At 30.4% G+C, this 21336-nt stretch overlaps 2 non-coding genes across 2 annotated transcripts; both read right to left on the minus strand.

The window, feature by feature from the left end:
• Window positions 1–1896: 1896 nt before the first annotated feature.
• LOC130675238 (5.8S ribosomal RNA) lies at window positions 1897–2051 on the minus strand. The gene has a single exon (XR_008991243.1). It is a non-coding gene; the product is annotated as a 5.8S ribosomal RNA (ribosomal RNA).
• Window positions 2052–2463: 412 nt separating this feature from the next.
• Window positions 2464–4373, minus strand: LOC130675250 (small subunit ribosomal RNA). Its single transcript, XR_008991255.1, has one exon. It is a non-coding gene; the product is annotated as a small subunit ribosomal RNA (ribosomal RNA).
• Between the last annotated feature and the right edge of the window lie 16963 nt (window positions 4374–21336).

Genomic DNA, 21336 nt, shown 5'->3' on the forward strand with positions numbered 1-21336 from the left:
TAACATATATTTGTAATATACATTTCACTTGCTACTGACAGTGAAGTATAGGCATAACGCTTCAGCGCCATCCATTTTCAGGGCTAGTTGCTTCGGCAGGTGAGTTGTTACACACTCCTTAGCGGATTCCGACTTCCATGGCCACCGTCCTGCTGTCTTAAGCAACCAACGCCTTTTATGGTATCCCATAAGCGTTAATTTAGGCGCCTTAACTTCACGTTTGGTTCATCCCACAGCGCCAGTTCTGCTTACCAAAAATGGCCCACTTGGCACTTTGATCCGAAATCTCATGGCTTCATAAATTCAAGCAAGCCAGAGATCTCACCCATTTAAAGTTTGAGAATAGGTTGAGATCGTTTCGATCCCAAGACCTCTAATCATTCGCTTTACCAGATGAGACTCAAAATTATAAATGCCAGCTATCCTGAGGGAAACTTCGGAGGGAACCAGCTACTAGATGGTTCGATTAGTCTTTCGCCCCTATACCCAGTTCAGACGATCGATTTGCACGTCAGAATCGCTACGGACCTCCATCAGGGTTTCCCCTGACTTCATCCTGACCAGGCATAGTTCACCATCTTTCGGGTCCCAACGTGTACGCTCTAGGTACGCCCTTTCTCAATGAGAATAGAACGTCCTGAGAATGCGGGATTACATCGTAACGTAACCCATCTTCTCTCAATTGTCTTAAGACAATCTATACTTTCATTACGCCTTTAGGTTTGGTTTATATAAATATATCCCAATGACTTGCGTACATGTTAGACTCCTTGGTCCGTGTTTCAAGACGGGTCCTGTAAGTACCCAAAGCAGTAGCATCGCTAACCGGTAAATAAGCCAGTTAAAGACATTATACAGCTAACAGCAGATTTTTCCCAGCGACGGTATTAGATCCGCACTACCAGAAGAAAATCATACTTGCGGTAAGTCTAACGCAAATAATTGCGGCTCAATACCATATGTATACTGTCAAACAGTTTATCAGGACACCAAATGTCTTCAGTATAATAAAATACTAAAGGCTACCAGTTGAGCCATAGATAAACATCTAACAGGTTGCGACGTTCTACTAGAGGAGAAGTGCACGCCGACGAATTTAGCAAAAATAATACAAGCAAGTATAATTTAGTGACCACAAGGATTCTATTATCACATCATAGCTTGCATTAATACTAAAAACGCTGACGATGAATCTCCCCATTCGATCTTTTGGGTTTCACAGGTTTACCCCTGAACGGTTTCACGTACTCTTGAACTCTCTCTTCAAAGTTCTTTTCAACTTTCCCTCACGGTACTTGTTCGCTATCGGTCTCGTAACAATATTTAGCCTTAGATGGAGTTTACCACCCACTTAGAGCTGCACTCTCAAGCAACCCGACTCTAAGGAGAGAATCACCCGAAATAATTTCCAGTCACTACGGGCCTGGCACCCTCTATGGGTAAATGGCCCCATTCAAGATGGACTTGGACATGATAATAAATCTCGGGTTAAATGATTCCTCCTAAACACTACATCTCCCAATGGCATAACCATAGGATTTAGTGCTGGGCTAATTCCTGTTCACTCGCCGTTACTAAGGAAATCCTTGTTAGTTTCTTTTCCTCCGCTTATTAATATGCTTAAATTCAGCGGGTAGTCTCACTTAATCTGAGGTCGTCGAATTGAATTTAAGACTCAATGAAATAAAGAAGTAACAACTGTTGTCGGTCTATTAAAAATATAATTCGTAGACTCGAAAATCAGTTGTACTGTATTATAATGTTAATTCACTGATTCAAGTAATTATAATAATTTCAAACGACATCATTTTGTTTATATTCAAATACTAATGATGAACGTTCAATGTATATTTTATCGCTAGTACAAATTAATGTAAGCAGTTTTTATATAATAAACGACCCTCAGCCAAGTGTGGTCCGGGAATAGGATCCGTGGACCGCAATGTGCGTTCGAAGTGTCGATGTTCGTGTGTCCTGCAGTTCACAAGTTGACGCGCAATTAGCTGCGTTCTTCATCGATTTACGAGCCAAGTGATCCACCGTTCAGGATAATCATCATTTTTAAGAAAATATTTATTTTCTCTATTTTGCTTGTTACTTAACTTTTATACAGTGACAAAATGTCTTTTACATTAGAAACATATTATCTTATTCTAATGTAAAATTGCCATCTATACATCAGATGTATATGGCAACGAAACTTTGTAAATATAATTCAGCCATGGCATATATTCATTTAAAAACCTCATCTATACAATATGCACGAAACATTTAGAGTATAGACTAGTATAGGTTACCATAACTATTTGTAGTAAGTATTATCAATACACAAAGTTTCTGAAGATACTTTTGTATAAGTATTCTTTCTATTTACTTTTTATAATGCGTGCGTTAACACTTTTGAAAGTAATATTTATATGTATATATATTACAATTACAACATTTGTATTGTATATTATACGTTAATGATCCTTCCGCAGGTTCACCTACGGAAACCTTGTTACGACTTTTACTTCCTCTAAATAATCAAGTTTGGTCATCTTTCCAACAACATCGGCAATGCCGAAACATTGCCGCGCATCAGTCCGAAGACCTCACTAAATCATTCAATCGGTAGTAGCGACGGGCGGTGTGTACAAAGGGCAGGGACGTAATCAACACGAGCTTATGACTCGTGCTTACTGGGAATTCCTCGTTCATGGGGAATAATTGCAAGCCCCAATCCCTAGCACGAAAGAGGTTCAGCGGGTTACCCGGGCCTTTCGGCCAGGGAAGACACGTTGATTCTTTCAGTGTAGCGCGCGTGCGGCCCAGAACATCTAAGGGCATCACAGACCTGTTATTGCTCAATCTCGTGCGGCTAGAAGCCGCCTGTCCCTCTAAGAAGATATTTATTTACGTTGGTAGTAAAAATCACTTGATCCGAAAATCAAGTAAATCTTTCAAGATACCAAAAACGCCTATTTAGCAGGCTAGAGTCTCGTTCGTTATCGGAATTAACCAGACAAATCGCTCCACCAACTAAGAACGGCCATGCACCACCACCCACCGAATCAAGAAAGAGCTATCAATCTGTCAATCCTTCCGGTGTCCGGGCCTGGTGAGGTTTCCCGTGTTGAGTCAAATTAAGCCGCAGGCTCCACTCCTGGTGGTGCCCTTCCGTCAATTCCTTTAAGTTTCAGCTTTGCAACCATACTTCCCCCGGAACCCAAAAGCTTTGGTTTCCCGGAAGCTGCCCGCCGAGTCATCGGAGGAACATCGGCGGATCGCTAGCTGGCATCGTTTATGGTTAGAACTAGGGCGGTATCTGATCGCCTTCGAACCTCTAACTTTCGTTCTTGATTAATGAAAACATTTTTGGCAAATGCTTTCGCTTCTGTTCGTCTTGCGACGATCCAAGAATTTCACCTCTAACGTCGCAATACGAATGCCCCCATCTGTCCCTATTAATCATTACCTCGGTATTCCGAAAACCAACAAAATAGAACCGAGGTCCTATTCTATTATTCCATGCACACAGTATTCAGGCGAAATAAGCCTGCTTTAAGCACTCTAATTTGTTCAAAGTAAACGTACCGGCCTACCTCGACACTCAATTAAGAGCACCGCGATAGGATTAAATTGGACCGCCAAGTTTGACCTTAGCTAAATCCACCGGTAGGACGTTCCATAACATGTCAGTTAACACCGCGAGCGATGAACCAACAGTATGAAACACAGATTCAACTACGAGCTTTTTAACCGCAACAACTTTAATATACGCTATTGGAGCTGGAATTACCGCGGCTGCTGGCACCAGACTTGCCCTCCAATGGATCCTCATTAAAGGATTTAAAGTGTATTCATTCCGATTACGGGGCCTCGGATGAGTCCCGTATCGTTATTTTTCGTCACTACCTCCCCGTGCCGGGAGTGGGTAATTTGCGCGCCTGCTGCCTTCCTTGGATGTGGTAGCCGTTTCTCAGGCTCCCTCTCCGGAATCGAACCCTGATTCCCCGTTACCCGTTACAACCATGGTAGGCGCAGAACCTACCATCGACAGTTGATAAGGCAGACATTTGAAAGATTCGTCGTCGGTACTAGACCATACGATCAGCAGAAAGTTATTCAGAGTCACCAAAAGTAACGATGGACAAGCCACCGATTGGTTTTGATCTAATAAAAGCGTTCCTTCCATCTCTGGTCGGAACTCTGGTTTGCATGTATTAGCTCTAGAATTACCACAGTTATCCAAGTAAATGTGGGTACGATCTAAGGAACCATAACTGATTTAATGAGCCATTCGCGGTTTCACCTTAATACGGCATGTACTGAGACATGCATGGCTTAATCTTTGAGACAAGCATATGACTACTGGCAGGATCAACCAGGGAGCTTCGTTTATGTTTTATTAAAAAAACATTAGAATTACTCCTCTTTCACTTAAACATACATGTTAGTCTTTAAAAAATACTAACAATTGTTAAAGTGGTGCTGTTTAAAGCATTTGCTTATTACAACACTTGAAAATTTTAAATTAACATTATTTATTCACAAAATTGAATAATAACTTTTAATTTTCAACCATCCTCTCATTTTTGTAAATATTACTCTCGCTAGATATTTTTATCAAAGCGACTTGGTTTTTATACACGTAAACGTGATATTTTATTCTTGCTCGGGAACAAGTAAGTCAATACTCAGTTTCATATTTGTATACTTTTTTAAAGTTATACATAATATTATATAAACGCCGTAGCGATTTACCACATAAAGAGTCATTCAGTCATAGACATCGACCCGTGGTAGTGTCACGTTAATAGTATACAACTTGCCGTAGTCAGTATCTCTCAGCTCTTACTCGAGCCGCTTCAACTGACTACTCCTTCATACTAGTACGAGCCGGCGTCTAAAAAGATTGTAGTTGCGCACTAACTGTCAGCTGCGTGAGCGACGGCGGATACAACGGTAGCTCCCTGTATCTAAATTACCTGTTCGTACTTAATTATTTTTTCAATATAAAATTATTTATTTAAATACACATAGTATTATTATTATTATTAATTTTTTGTTTTTTTTTTAAATTAAGTAAATAAATAATTTTTTTGTTTTAATTATTTGACATTTTTGATTAAAAAGTCAACTACTTCTCAAATAAATTCTAATCTTATTTATCAATATGTATTATCTTTCATATATGTTTTTTAATATATATAATCATTTTTACTACATTTACTTGAAAATAAAAAAAAATAAAAATAACGTTTATTTAAAATTTTTTCATACTTATATTATGTACTCTTATACAATCAAAAATTATTAAACTATAGTAGACTATATTAAATTCTTTTTTAGTTTCTACAGCTAAATATCCGAAAACGGATTAAAAATTATATACCTTTCTAATAAATCATTTTCAACTTTTATATTTATTTTTTATTTATATATGTAATTATAATAAGTAAATAATTTTAATTTTACTTATGTTAAACATTATTTTAATTGATAAAAGATTTCAATAGTATCGCATTTAAATATATAGTGTCTTTATTATAAACCAACTATTGATTTTTTTTTTTTTCACAACGGTCATAGTAATAATTCGAATTTTTTTTTATTACTTCGTTTCAATCTTTTAATGTTTTTTTATTTATTCATTTTTTTTTTTATTTAACGAAATATTTTAACTGTAAACGTAAAATCACTTCAAATTCTTTTATTCAGTCTGTTTTATGAATTGAAATTTTAAACTAGTTTAAAATCAAAATTAATCGATTTTGAGTAATTAATATGTATCCATAGAAAAAAAAAATCTTTAAATTCATTTCAATAATATTTGTTGTTTATTAGCTTTTATTTCTGTTTTCTTAATCTTTTAAATGATCATTCGTTCCATTCTTATAAAATTTCATGTTAGATAGTTCTTTTTTTTTTTTTTTCCTTTTATTATTTAATAGTGACTATTTAATTTTTTTTTTTGCAAAACATTTATATTAATTATTTGAATGAATACATTCAGACAAAAAAACTTATTTAATTGATATTTCTAAATATACAATAGCTTGATAATTTAATTAATTCGTTTTTTAACCATAATAATATAAATATGAGACTGATTCAAAAAAATCGACTGAACTGAAAATTTTCTTTAATAATCTAAACTTTGTTGATTAAAATTATTTATATTAAATTTTCAGTTAATTGCGCATAACTTACGACCTATGAGAAATATCGAAAATTTTTCTGAGATAAGTTGTAGAAAATAAAATGCTCTACAAAAAATGTCCTTTAAAATTTTCGGATAAAGTTGATGGTTGCATAAAAAAATTTAAAAAATGTAAAAATTTAGCGTCAATCGATTTTCAACTTTGAATTACTTATGAAGAAGTAAAAATATCGAAAAATTATAAGAGACCTTTTTTGTAGAGCGTCAAATTTTTCATGATAATATGTCTTGAACATTTAAAAGTATTGGTCCCACCGAGAGCTACAAAATTCCAAACCATAAAAAATAAATTTTCCCATGTTATTTAAACGGAAAATAGAAAATCACGATGCGGCCGTTGTTAATATTAATATCAAGAGCCCAAACTTTTACAATATTTTTTTTTCGTCATTTCCAACAATATTTTCGATATAATGAAAAAAAAAAATTTAGTCGATTTTTTTGAATCAGTCTAATAAATATACGAACAATTTATATTATTATAATGAATCATTATAAATATTTTTAACGACTTTATTTTCACTCAATAATTATTAATAGTAAATTTATAAAATAAACTATGACAATCAAAAAAATTTTGTATTTATAAATCGTAAATATCTTAGTTATGTTGATCAAGATGTACTGAATTATCGTGAACCAACCGTTACCTGTTGTTTAATATGTTATTTCTAGCCTGGCAGATATCATTTTCATGTTTTGACGATCTTTTATTTTATTTTACTCAGTTATTAATCCAAATAAGTTAATTAGTCATAACTAAATTTATTAGTTCTATTATATGTTGTTCAAAGGTTACATTTAATAAAATAATATACGATTTTAAAAATTATTTGTGGCTATAGTACTGCCTATTTTAGGTTACTAACATGTATCTTTTGATTTTTTGGTAATATTCTACTTTGAACTTATTAGTGAGATAGTTGAAAATTTTAATAACAAGGAGACCTATTGATTTAAGTATAAGCTCAGTTTTTAATAAGTATGTATGTGTTTCTTATGAATCCTTTTTTTTTTTTTAATTATTCACCAACTTAATTTTATTATATCTACCGCATTCAAAACAAAAACATTTATGTATATATATTAGACTGAGCCAAAAAAATTGACTATTTTTTTTTTTCTTCGCTATATCGAGAATATAATTCAGAATGACAAAAAAAAAAATCATGAAAGTTTGAGCCCTTAATATTAATTTTAAGAGGTCTATCATCGTAAAATTAAATTCCCTACAAAAAAGGTCTGATTTAAAAGTTCGTCAGACAAGCCGTTTCCGATTAATTAAGCTTAATAAATTGATACTTTTTTTCGATTTAACATTTTTACTTTCAATTTTGTAACTGGCGAACCAATAAATATCAAATAAGGACCATGACAGATTTTTAAAGAAAATTTAATGCTCTACAAAAAAAGGTTTTTTAACATTTTTTGCTAAATTCACTCCTTCAAAAGTTATTCAAGGTTGAATTTGAGTCAAAACGATTTCAATAACGTGAATAACTTTCGAAGGAGTGAATTTAGCAAAAAATGTTAAGAGGCCTTTTTTGTAGACCATTAAATTTCTTTAAAACACCTGTCATGGTCCTTATTAGATATTTCTTAATTCGTCAGTTACAAAATTCAAAAGTAGAAATGTTAAATCGAAAAAATATATCACTTTATTAAGCTTAATTAATCGGAAACGGCTTGTCGAAAATTTTCAATCAGACTTTTTTTGTAGGGAATTTAATTTTACATAAGAATAAGTAAAAATTATTTTTTTTTACTCCAATGTTTTAGCAGTTCTGACGTAAAACATCAAATTATGAATTAAAATCAAAAATAGCGATGATAGACCTCTTAAAATTAATATTAAGGGCTCAAACTTTCATGAAATTTTTTTTCTTTGTCATTCTGAATAATATTTTCGATATAGCTATAAAAAAAAAATTGTCAATTTTTTTGGCCCAGTCTAATATATATATATATGTATATATATATATATATATTTATTAGGGTGCTTCATTTCAGAGCAGCATTTTTTTTTTTAAGTGCTTGTGGAAAAAATCATAGTTCAACACAAAAAAAAAGTTTTTGCGCAAGGAAAAAAATTCTATGTCAATTACAGACCTAGCTCATCGAAAAATTCGATTTTCCCACTGAAATAACACCGGAAAAATTTTTTTTTTAGCTTTAAGTATTGTTAACTCATTAAACAAATCAATAGATCGAATAGACTAATACATATTTTCGTAGGAAATTGATCGCTCTACAAAAAAGGCCTCTTATCATTTTTCGATAAATCCATTTGTTCAAAAGTTATTAGAGCTCGAAGTCAAGTTGGAGATCTTTTTACTTTTTCGGCGAAACTATCAGTTTTATCACAAAATGTTGTAGAATCTTTTTTGTTGACAATTTTATTTTCTACAAATTACTATCTGTAAAATTTTTTCAAATTCCGCATTATTTTCTATTTATTATCATTTCAATTTCAAGCTGTTAAAAAAGTGGTTCTGGTCGATTTCAAGAGCTCGACATTAAAATGGAAATAACTAGAAAACAATGCTGGATTTCAAAAAACTTTACTGATAATAATTTGTAGAGAATAAACTTGTCAACAAAAAAGATTTCACAACATTTTGTAATAAGACTGATAGTTTCGCCGAAAAAGTAAAAAGATCTCCAACTTTACTTCGAGCTCTAATAACTTTTGAACAGATGGATTTATCGAAAAATGATAAGAGGCCTTTTTTGTAGAACGATCAATTTCCTACATAAATATGTATGAGTCTATTCGATCTATCGATTTGTTTAATGAGTTAACAATACTTAAAGCTAAAAAAAAAATTTTTCCCGTGTTATTTAAATGGAAAAATCGAATTTTTCAATGAGCTAGGTCTGTAATAGACATAAAATTTTTTTCCTTGCGCAAAAACTTTTTTTTTGTGTTAAACTATGATTTTTTTCACAAGCACTTAAAAAAAAAATGCTGCTCTGAAATGAAGCAACCTTATATATATATATATATGATTTTATTTCTTAGTACTTTCTAAAATATTCCATTTAATAAGCACAAGAAAAGTGACGATTATTTTTTAATTCTTCAAGGGCCAGCTCAATTTTAAGTTATCGGGTCACTAATTAAGGCATTTTCTAAGGTATTTTGTTGAAAATTAAATTCTTTACAAAAAAAAAAAAAAAAAAAGACTTAATGGTCACGTTTTTAAAGTGAGACGTTCACAAGATATAGAAATTTCATTGATTTTATAAATAGAATATTTATAAAAAACTTTTTCAGAAACGTATTAAATATCTTTTATTTAATCTAAAATACTATTTTTCATTAGTTTGAATTCATTTATAATATCAAGAAATATCAAACTTGATATGTTTCTGAAAAATTTTTTATTTATAAAATCAACACAATTTCTAGATCTCGTAAACCTAAAACTATAGTAGCTTGACCTATGAGACTTTTTGCGTAGAGAATTCAATTTTCAACAAAAAATTTCTATTTGCTTTTTGCCTAGAGCATTTCATTTCCCAGAAAACGCCGAAAACAGCTCCTTAATTACTTAAAATGCAGCTTAAAGGATTGGAACAAATTATCAAATTTTTTGTGCTTTTTGAATAAAAAATCTTTAAAAACATTAAGAAAGTACGTAGAATTTAAATTAAAGCACATAAAACATTCTAAAACACGCTCTGCTCTCTTATATAAGGTTATCATTTCGTCTTATAAAACTATCTGTTAATTAATGACAAATAAATATTATATTTTATAAAAAAAATCCGGTGTTGAGGTCCCAATCTTTCATAAAATTTTATTTTAAAGTTATCACAGCAGACCGTTCTCGTTTTGACTGTTTTCAGCTCAAACCGAATTATCTTAACGCAGAGCTTTTGGTATTTTTGATGGGAAATTTCGGAAAAATAAATATTTTTGACACGCATTATAATGACATTATAATGTGCAAATCATTATAATGACATGATCATATTTTTCCACCTGGGTGTGCCGCTTTTTCACATTCTTGTAATACATAAATATACATTTTTTATATTTAAAATATATATTGATCAATTATAATCATATTTAACAAAAATATAGAATTCAAAAAGAGAATTGGTTAAGTATAAAGTCGAAAATACCCATACAGTAATTTTTATTCCAATTTTAGTCAAAAAGGCGGCGTCACGCTCATAGCGCGAGTAACGGAAGGTTAAATGTATAGCAATAGTGTTAGTCGATAGTGTTATGGATTGGTCACAGTGTAGGTGAAAATATTGGGGTGACAATTAGTATCCTTATAACCTCGTTAATTTTTAATAAATTACATGTTATTTAAAACACTCCCATTATTGAATTCAAAAAAATTAATACAGACGGTCTAAATAAATATTTAGTTGAGTTGTGTCACGGGTACTGAGAAACAATTGAGAGAAAAAAGATGCTTTAGCTGCAGGATTATTTATTGCAGCAATAAGGGTTTTGGGGATAGTAATAGTCAAATTACTAACAAAATTTTCTGCCCGTTTTTCCAGGACAGGATCATCAGTTGCTGATATTATTTTACCAATGTATAAAAGAGGCGAATTTTTGTATTTGAGATTGTCATCATCATTTGGAAACACTAATGCCTTAAATAAAAATAGTAAAATTATGTCAAATTAACAATATAATTTCGCGAAATAATACTTATTAAAAATTACCTGGAACAAGCAATTGCCTTTTTCTGTACGAGCAACATAGTGCGTTTCGTTATTTATCTTATAGCGAAGGACAATATTTTCGTTTTTAAAAATATGAGAATAATAAATGTTTCGTTCGCTCAAATTCATAACACGAACTGACGGAATAATTAATTTTCGTCTTTCAAGTTCAGAGCAAACGGTAATCTTCATACATTTGTAATTATTATTTAAATATTTTCGATCAACTCCATAGTCTTTGCGTTTAACCATTTCGTCAAATACGTCAAATTTATAATAAGATTCTGCGGGATAATGACTGTACTTTTGATAAGTGACATAGTCCAGTTTTGGTGCGTCATTATCGTTGTATTCAAAACAATCAGTGTAAACTATCGATGTCGATGGGTTAACTGTACCATCGTATACCTCGACTAATATATTATCGACTACAATAGATGAACTGATATTTTTTAAATCATCAACATTAATAATGTCACCAGGAATCAAGTATTTCAATGGAGTCATATAAGTAATTGGATCCAGTACCAATCTGGTTTGTGATTCTGGTAATTCAGGCAGTGAATGTAATTTGAGACGAATAACAGTGTGATCACCAAGAAGATTAAGAATACTGGAGAATTTCGTTGGATCATGAATCAAATCAATAAGTGATTTAACAGATTTATTTAAATCTCCACTGATCTTATTTTCAAGATTGCGATTATTGCTTGCTGTTATTACGCGCCCTTTATGCACAGAAGATTCGAAAAAATAGTCATCCAAATTTATTTTTTCCTGGCATTCTGCGTGTAATTCACACATTTCTGCTTTGTTGACATGAACCTGGAAACCAAATTTCATGAATATTGAGTTCATTTACGCAGCCATCAACAAATTTGCCTTTACCAAAGGGTAAAGTTCCACTAAAGGTTAGGGATGTCATCACCCGGAGCTTAAAATTGTAATTTATTTTGTTCCACGCATAATATTTTTTATTATTGTCTGCATTAAAACTAGGAGGTTGAATGTCTATAGCCAGTCAAAACAGGCTAACTTTTGACCGATAGTGTGGCAAAAATAATCATATAATATTATATGTGAAAAATGACCCACTATGATTATATGTAATCATAGGTAATCAGGAATTTCGTAAAATTATACACTCATGGCATAAATTGGAGGAACAGAAAAATTTTAGAAATTTTTAAGTGATTTTCGCAAGGCTGTAACTACGTGAAAAATAATCGTATCGAAAATGAAAAAAAGGCATTTTGTAGCTCGAAATCTCTAGTTTCGACGCATTTTCATTCAATTTTTTTTAGACCTTCAGCCATTGCGCAAACATGAGAAATATCGCGAGACAAAAATTTTCTAAATTTTTTCTTTTTTTTGAGAGAGTCCACGGGCTGCAAAACAAAATTTTCAGCTAAACCAATGCATAGGTCGGTTAGCAAATTTAATTAGCTTTAATTTTTATTTTTTTTTTTGAGATTCGTACAACAACTTGTCGCTGAGATATCAGCCTTCAAACGAAAAATTATCCTTTTGGGTTTGATCATCGATATTTCAGGTACTAATGATCGCACAGTAAATTGGAGGGCGGCGTTAAAAACTTGAATAAATTCCCTACAGGACCAACTTGTTTATTTGTGATCAAATTTTTTTTTTTGGACATTTTTTGGGAATTTGTTCTTTTTTTGTCTTTTTCTTGCATTTGCTGAGTAACGAACGCAAAAATTTTAGAAAAGTCGAAAAAAAATCATTTTTTCATTTTGATTATGATTACACAATTAAAGGAACAAAACTTGTTCCTTTAATTGTTTTGCAAAACTTTGATCGATCCATCCCGAAAAACGGCTCGATGGATCAATTTAAAAATTCGCAGGGTTATCAGGGGTACATTAAGCTTAAAAAGTCCCTGGCAACATTATTTTTTTTATCGATATTTGCAAAGTAGCGGTTGATTTACTAAAAAACCAAACAAGTCATTTGTTTTATACTATCTTCTAATAGATATTAAAAATAAAAAAAATTTTTTTTTCAAAAAATGATGAAAAGGTCTTGCAGGGAATTAATTCAGTTTTCAACGCCGCCCTTCAATTTACTGTGCGATCATGAGTGTATATAATTACTTATATTTACATTTTACACAGTTTTCAAAGATTAAAAAAAAACTAAAGGTCTCTTTACCTTTTGGATTGCATGTATTTTCTTATAAGGGGCGCTTGTATTACATATATGAGTTAAGTACATAGATAGTATACATACATAAAACAGAGCGAGATGTATACGAATGTAAATGTGGAAAAATAGACAGAAAGACATATACATGTGTGGACGACAAATGTTAAGAAAGAATCTAAGAAAATTCATCGATTTTTACTGATATCTTTCAAATAGAAACGAGTTCCCAGTGAACACATGACCTTATTTTGACGTCATACGTAGGTCATAGCAATGTCGCGACATCTGATGTAAATTTGATGTCAATCTGACGTTCTACATGACTTTAATATGATGTAAAGCTTGTGACATCATATTGATGTAAGCATGACTCTTGTACGATGTCACAGTTATGACTTATGTATTACTTACGTTTGACATAGAATCTACATCACATTGTTATGCAGTAATAAAGTCATTATCCGTATATCATAATGACGTAATTTTAAAATCATACATTTATGTCAGTAGCAAAGTCACGGTTATACGTAATGTGGATGTCACTCTTAAATCATATCTTTACATCAGTGACAAGTCAGTATTTTACGCAATGCTGATGTAATGTCCGAGTCATAGTTTTTTATCATCTATTTATTGAAATAAAACAATCATAGAATGAATTTTCAAACATGTGTAAATGTGTAAAAATAACAATTAAACGTCGAACATTTTTGGGGTCAAAGTAATCGATAAACTCGTTAATAGATCATTCAGACGTTTTAGATTAAAACATTAGCATGAGCATAAAAAAATTAACTTTATTTTTTTAAATGATATATCGAATATATCATTTAGGATGACAAAGAAAATGTAACGACAGTTTGAACTCTTTTGCTATTATGATTTTAAAGTTTAGTATCACAATTTTTTAATCGATTGAATTTCATACGATTTTGTGAAATTATTTAATGTTTCGCAAAATTTTATATAAGATTTTTTAAATTTCACATCACAACAAAAAATTAAAAAATTTGATGAAACTTAATGAAATTTTATACAATTATCATCAAGGTCGACAAATATTGCTTCTATAAAATTTCATATAAGTTCATGGAGTTTTTTAAATTTTGTAAAAATCCATCACGAAAACTTATTAACTCTGTCTTTTCCGGCATTTCACTCTAAATACATCAATTAAGCACGAGATTTGAACTCTCGTGATGTGGACCAGTGAGCAACGTTCAGGACTACCAGCCAAGAGGAGCCGTGCTCGAACCCAGCAGACGCGCAGGATTTTTTCATCATTTAACGTTATCTAATCTTGTTTCAGAATTCACAATGCGTTCGCGCGGTAATAATCAAATCAAAAATTCGGTATTTCATTTTATTTTTTTCTTTTTCAAATTTTTTTTTCCGAATTGATAATTTTGACATCACCCATATGTCATATTGACGTCATAGAAGGTCACACAGACATCACATTTACATCATGCATACGTCATTAGTTTTACATCATAATCTTACGTAAAAAAGTGGGAAATAATGAGTCACACCTGACTCATTCGTGACTTATATCTTACGTATATGATGACATAGCGTAACGTCACTCTGACGTCAAATTTACGTCAATGTGTTTACTGGGTTGGTTGCTAATATTCAATAGGGTTTATTCCAAGGATGAATAACAACTTCTACAACGAGAATTAGGTTGATTCATTGCGTTCTCGATGGCTTAAATTCAGGCGGTTCACAGACATACATCGTAAAGGACGTCACGATAATAAACTTTTTAACGAAATTTTTCTTCAATTATAAACAATTACATTTAATTAAAAAATTGCCATCGCATTAACCCTTTCCGGTTGACTATGAATCCTTACTCTTAATTTAAATCATATATCTTTGTCTTAAAGTAAAAGAGCGCTAGCCTGTTTAGTGGGAAAGGGGCAGAAAAAATAGTAGAAGAGGACGCATGCATGCACTAAGATTGAATCGTTTTATTCCCAAAACAGCTCACACCGATACTCTTCGAGTCGGATTATCGAGAAAGGGTTAAACAGGCTTTGAAGTTTTCAGAAATTATTAACAAGTATACAATCAACTAAACCTTTGATTTGTAGAATTTATCTCTCTTAAAATGAACCAGTGAAATTCCACTGATTCAACCAGTGAATTTCACTGGTTGAATCAGTGAACGTCGCGCTCACTGGTTTCAACCAGTGAACTAAAAATATGTTAGCGCGCGGGTACAGCAGCATTATGTACATGAGTATATTTAAGTGTTTTATTATGTCAATAAATAAGTAATATTTATTGATTATCTTCATGAAATATTTTAACTAACTTTTATATAACAATAATAATTATATGCCACAATTTTTACAGAGTTTAAAAATAAATAACTTCGGAGTAATTTCAATAGCTTGGAGCTAACCTCAAAAATGAATGACATAATTTTAAAATTAAACAATATAAAAAGCCCATTGAAAATGGAAACAAATTACATTTTTATAAATCCTAATAAATATTACTTATTTTATTACAAAATAATTTTTAATTAAATATAATTGTTATTAAGACTCTTTTAGTTCACTTTGTTTTTAAATACCCTTGCGACCTTCAACCCACTCTGGAAACACTCTGGAATCATAGTCAGAATGTAAACATTCTAAATCCAGTATGTTTCCAGAGTGGTTTTGTGCCCTTTTTCCAGAGTGAAACCAAAGTGGTTTCAGAATTGATCCAGAGTAGATCAAAGTGTTTTCAGAATGGACTCAAAGTGAATCCAGAATGAAATCAAAGTGTTTTCAGAATGGGCCCACAGTGAGTCCAGAATGGAATCAAAGTGTTTTCAAAATGGACTCAAAATGAGTACAGGATGAAATCAGAGTGTTTTCAAAATGGGCCCAGAGTCGATAAAATTTAAATACTAAGGAATAAAAAAAATTGGGTACTTTCTAAACTCATAAATCAATAATAATCTACAGAAAAACAATTTTAACCCCAATTTTTTAATTAACTATGCTTTTGTTAATTAGTTAATTTTTACTTGTTGAAAGTTTACATAAAAACCCTGATAATTTCCAAACTAAAAACCCCGAATTTTTTTTACTTCTTAAAGCTATTCTTGAAAGGGTTTAGAAAAGATAGCTGGTGAAAAAATAAAAAAATTTCGATTTTATTAACAATCTAAGCCATTGAAAAATAAAAAACGTAAATAAAGCAATCAAGAAAATTTATTTTTTTGATTATTTTGTTTTTTTATTGCTGAAAGCTACATAACAATAATTTGAAAAAAATTTTTACTTGCATTGTTTAAATAATTGTCATAAACAAATACATTGCTAATTAGATTTAATAAGATTTTTTCTCACCTCCGGGCGGAAAGCGTCAACTTTCATCCCGCTGTGCAAAACGAAGTTGCCGCTTCCCGCCTCCGTCGAGGAGAAAAATAGTATACACTCCTCGGGAAGTAAATAAGAAAGCCTCAGATCACATGTTTGTTGACCTCGGCTTCGCCTCGGCCAACAATTACATGTGATCTGAGACATTTCTTACTTTACTTCCCTAGGTGTGTAATATACTTTTTTTTCGTAAAATAACGCTTAATAAAAATAAGGAATTTTAAGAAAAAAATCGTTTTCTTAAAAAAATTTTTTTTTGCTAAACAGCGCATTAGCTAATTAACAATTTTTTTTTTTACTCAATATTGCACGGAAAAAAATGTGTAGTTAAATTTACTACAAATGGAGTTCCATTTACTACACTGACTAGTAATATATAGGATAACTACACGTTTAGTAACAGTTACTAGTACACTGTGGTACACAACCTGTAGTACCATTTACTACAGTAAGTAGTAATAAGAACAAGCATTAAATAACCACTGTGGTTCATTTTACTCCACAACATAGTAGAATATATTTTATTCGTAATGTATTAATTAAATATCTGTTCGTTAACGATCATTACACTGAAAAAAAAATTTATTTGAGTCAACTAAGATTTATTTGAGCCAAATATATCGTATATTTGGATATGGCCAAATAAATATTTAATTATGAGAAAGATATAATATATTTGAGTAGTTTAATTGCGTGAAATAAGTGGTTTATTTGTGGTAAAGAAATGATCCAATTGCTACAAATAAATAAGGGCTTCAAATATACGTATAGTATCGCCAAATTTTAGGTTATTTGTCACAAATTTAATTTCTTTACCACAAATATATTAATTACTTACCACAAATAAATTATATATTTCCGTCAAATTATAAAATTATTTGAATCAACTGTCATATTTTGTTCTACCAAATATATTTATTTGTCATTAAGAAATATTTTTTAAAAAGCCACAAATAAATTGATTTATTTGGGACAAATATTTCTTTTTTTCAGTGTAGTTTTTATGATATTGAAAACGTTATAAAAATATAAAAATTAATCTTAGATTCTTCGGACTTACAGTATATCAAATTATAATGATATAAAAATGAATTTATTAATGAATAACTTAAAATAATAAGGACTCAAATTTCAAAAGCCTACTTTTTATCAATACCTGATAAGGATAATTTTAAAAATATATTTGTAATCTATAAATTCTCGTATAAGCATAAACTTAGAATAATTAAGTATTAATTTTTATTAATAGAAAATATAAAAAACATCGTTTTAAAAGTTATAATTCTAATAAATAACAAATACTCAATAGGCAATGATTTAAAAAATTGCATTAAAATCACGATTCACTGATAAGAGCATAGAAATAAAATTTAATAGAAGAAGTTGTAGGTGAGGTAAGCAAAAAGAAGAATGACAGGTAATACAAAAAAAATTTTTTTGTATTATATTTTTTATATATATATTTATTTTAAATTATACACTGAAAAAAAGAAATATTTGTCCCAAATAAATCAATTTATTTGTGGCTTTTTAAAAAATATTTCTTAATGACAAATAAATATATTTGGTAGAACAAAATATGACAGTTGATTCAAATAATTTTATAATTTGACGGAAATATATAATTTATTTGTGGTAAGTAATTAATATATTTGTGGTAAAGAAATTAAATTTGTGACAAATAACCTAAAATTTGGCGATACTATACGTATATTTGAAGCCCTTATTTATTTGTAGCAATTGGATCATTTCTTTACCACAAATAAACCACTTATTTCACGCAATTAAACTACTCAAATATATTATATCTTTCTCATAATTAAATATTTATTTGGCCATATCCAAATATACGATATCTTTGGCTCAAATAAATCTTAGTTGGCTCAAATAAATTTTTTTTTCAGTGTATATATTATCATTGCACGCCTCGATTTTTAATTATATATATAAATATTTTTAATTATATATATTATAATTTATAATGTTTTATAATATTATTTATAATATTAAATACACTGACACAAGTTGAGGATACCCACAGAATGGAGTAAAAAAGTTGTAGGTGGCGCTGTTATTTTCTTCTTTTGATCATTTTACCACACATTGGAGTAGATTGTACAAGTAATCTGGTATTGTATACTCCAAAAATAGTAACAGATACCAATTCATATAAAATTGTGTGGTTCCCAAAACCACAAAATAAGTATTTTATACTACATTGAGTAGTTGTGGAAACTACAAAGTTTTACCACATTACAGTAGTAAGCAGAACTCCTATAGTAATAAAATATCACGCACACTGTGGCTTATGTTACTACAGTTGTCATTGCGGCGACCACAAAGTGTAGTAAAATTTTTACTAGTTTGGTGTGGTAAATTCTACTCCAGCATTTTTTCCCGTGCAGTGTTTTGATCACAATTTTTGCGCTATATTATAAATGGATGAAAAATTAATATATTATTAATTTTATTAAATAGTTAAATATTTATTGAAGTATATAAATATTCATTGAAATATTCATTTAAAATATTTATTTTATTTTATTTTATTTTGTTTATTTTTTTTTTAACTAACAAAAAGTGATTTTTTTATTTTTCTTTTTCAGTTTTAAATTTAAACGAGTTATTTTTAAATTATTATTATTTTTTTTCTTTGCGACTAGACTATAGACTCATATACTTGTGGAAGTTAGTCGAGATTATAGTCTATTGTGAGATCTCGCTCCCTACACGTGGTGTGTTGTGTGAAATTGTACAAAAAATATTACTTATTTTATTTAATTATTTATTATGTCGCACAATTATTATCGAGTAAAAAAACACTATGAATTAAAGTTTGTAGATGATAATGGTGGCGATGATTGTAGTGGAGTTAGAGATGAGGTGAATAAATTAGAAGATTTGGAGGTTAACCATTTCGAAACTCCAAGTTATGAATCACTATCAAATACTATTGATCACAGTGATCAAGTGATTGAAAATAATAGTGAATTTAATTATTGTGCTAGTGATAATCGTGATGTTAGTAGTGATAGTGATGGACTATTATTTAGATAATTTAGTATAAGTTAATTATATAAATAATGTAGTAATGATTACATATAAGTATGTGAAATTTAATTTATGTTGATTTATTACAATAAATATTCAATAACATCTTCAGCTTAATTGTTTAAACTATTGCAAGTTTTATTGTTGAAAAAATTTACTTTTTAGATTCTACGTTGTATTCTAAATTCAAAATTTATTATTTATGGGCCGTCTTTAACTATCATCATTGGGCCATTCAAGTAGACTATGTTCACCCGATGATAGTTTGCCATGGCTGGGCCCAAGTTAGGGTCCAGCCGTTACCCGTTGAACGGCCAATCTTGGTTGCCATTACTGTGCCAGGCTAGTATGCTTGGCACCCAATCATGGTCCGATCGTTGGCCATTCATAAAACCCTACACGGGTAATGACTATCGATATTTCTTTGAGTGTATATAGCGATAGCGTTGGTCGATAGTGTTATGGATTGGTCACTGCCCGATAAAAAAAGATTTTATATAACTGTATACAATAGACCGGTTCAAAAAAATCGACTATTTTTTTTTTTTCAAAACCGGCAGTGAAATATCTTCTTCGTCATAAAAAAAGAAGCCTGTGGAAATGGGAGCTCTTAATATCAATTTTGAAAGGTCACTAATCATAAATTTCTATTTTACGTTTAAATTACATAGAAAAAAAATTTTTTAACTTTGGAATTTTACAACTCATTTTGTAATTAACATGTCGGACTGAGAGATACATATTTTTGAAGGAAATTGAACGCTTTAAATGAATTGTCTCTTATGTTTTTTCTCTAAGTCTACTCCTGTAAAAGTTATTCGAGTTTAAAGTTCAACATGTAATTAATTTCACCTTTTTTTCTTAATTTTTCTTAAATATTTCATAATTGTTATTGAAAAAAAAAATTTGTCTTAAAATATAAAAATTATCAAGTTCAACGTCGTTGACAAAGTAGATCTTTATTGTTCTACTATGAGGAATAAATGACTTTTCAATTTAAAAAATCTGAAATTAATTCTCTCTTTGAAGTTTAAACAAAATTTGAATTTTATGTACATAATTTTTCGGAAAAACGACCAACTGTGGTTTGTAGAAAATGTAGTGCACTTTTTTACCGGTGAAATAGAGATGTGCCGCATTATCAACTTACTTTTTTGGTACTGTTGCTCAATTATTGTTCTGGTTCCTAGCTGTTTGTTATATTTACGATTTTGATGTATAATAATTTAAAGATATTTCACTTTTTAAAAATTGTATTATTTTATTATCAATAATGGAAAAAAAGTATACTTATTAAGTATACATTCCAAAAAATTATGTACATACAATTCAAATTTTTTTTAATCTTCAAAGAGAGAATTAATGTCAGATTTTTAACTTCCCGCTAAGAAAATCGACGATTTTCGAAAAATTGGGAAGTTAATGTTTTCACCCCGATTTGCGAAAATCGAAATTTCACCAGATGTCGACGTTTTGAGGTCCTAGGAAGCTATTCTGACTATTTTCAGAATGATGTCCGAGTGTCTGTATGTATGTATGTGTGTGACCGGTCTATAACTTTTTAACTAATGAACCGATTTGGATGGTTAAGGCGGCAATCGAAAGAGCTTGTTGGCCATCAACTTTTCTGAAAATTTCAGATCATTTGATCAAGTAGACTCGAAAATATTGACGGATTACAGAAAAAAAAATTTTTTTTTTTTTAGTTTTTTATTGATTTCTCAGAAACGACTCATACGATCAACTTCAAAATCTAATCAGCTCTAGAACTTAATAAAATGCGTCGATTGCCGCCTTAGCCATCTCAATCGGATAATTTGCTCGAGAGTTATCGTGGGA

Source organism: Microplitis mediator, chromosome 9, assembly GCF_029852145.1.
Source record: "Microplitis mediator isolate UGA2020A chromosome 9, iyMicMedi2.1, whole genome shotgun sequence".
NCBI lineage: Eukaryota > Metazoa > Arthropoda > Insecta > Hymenoptera > Braconidae > Microplitis > Microplitis mediator.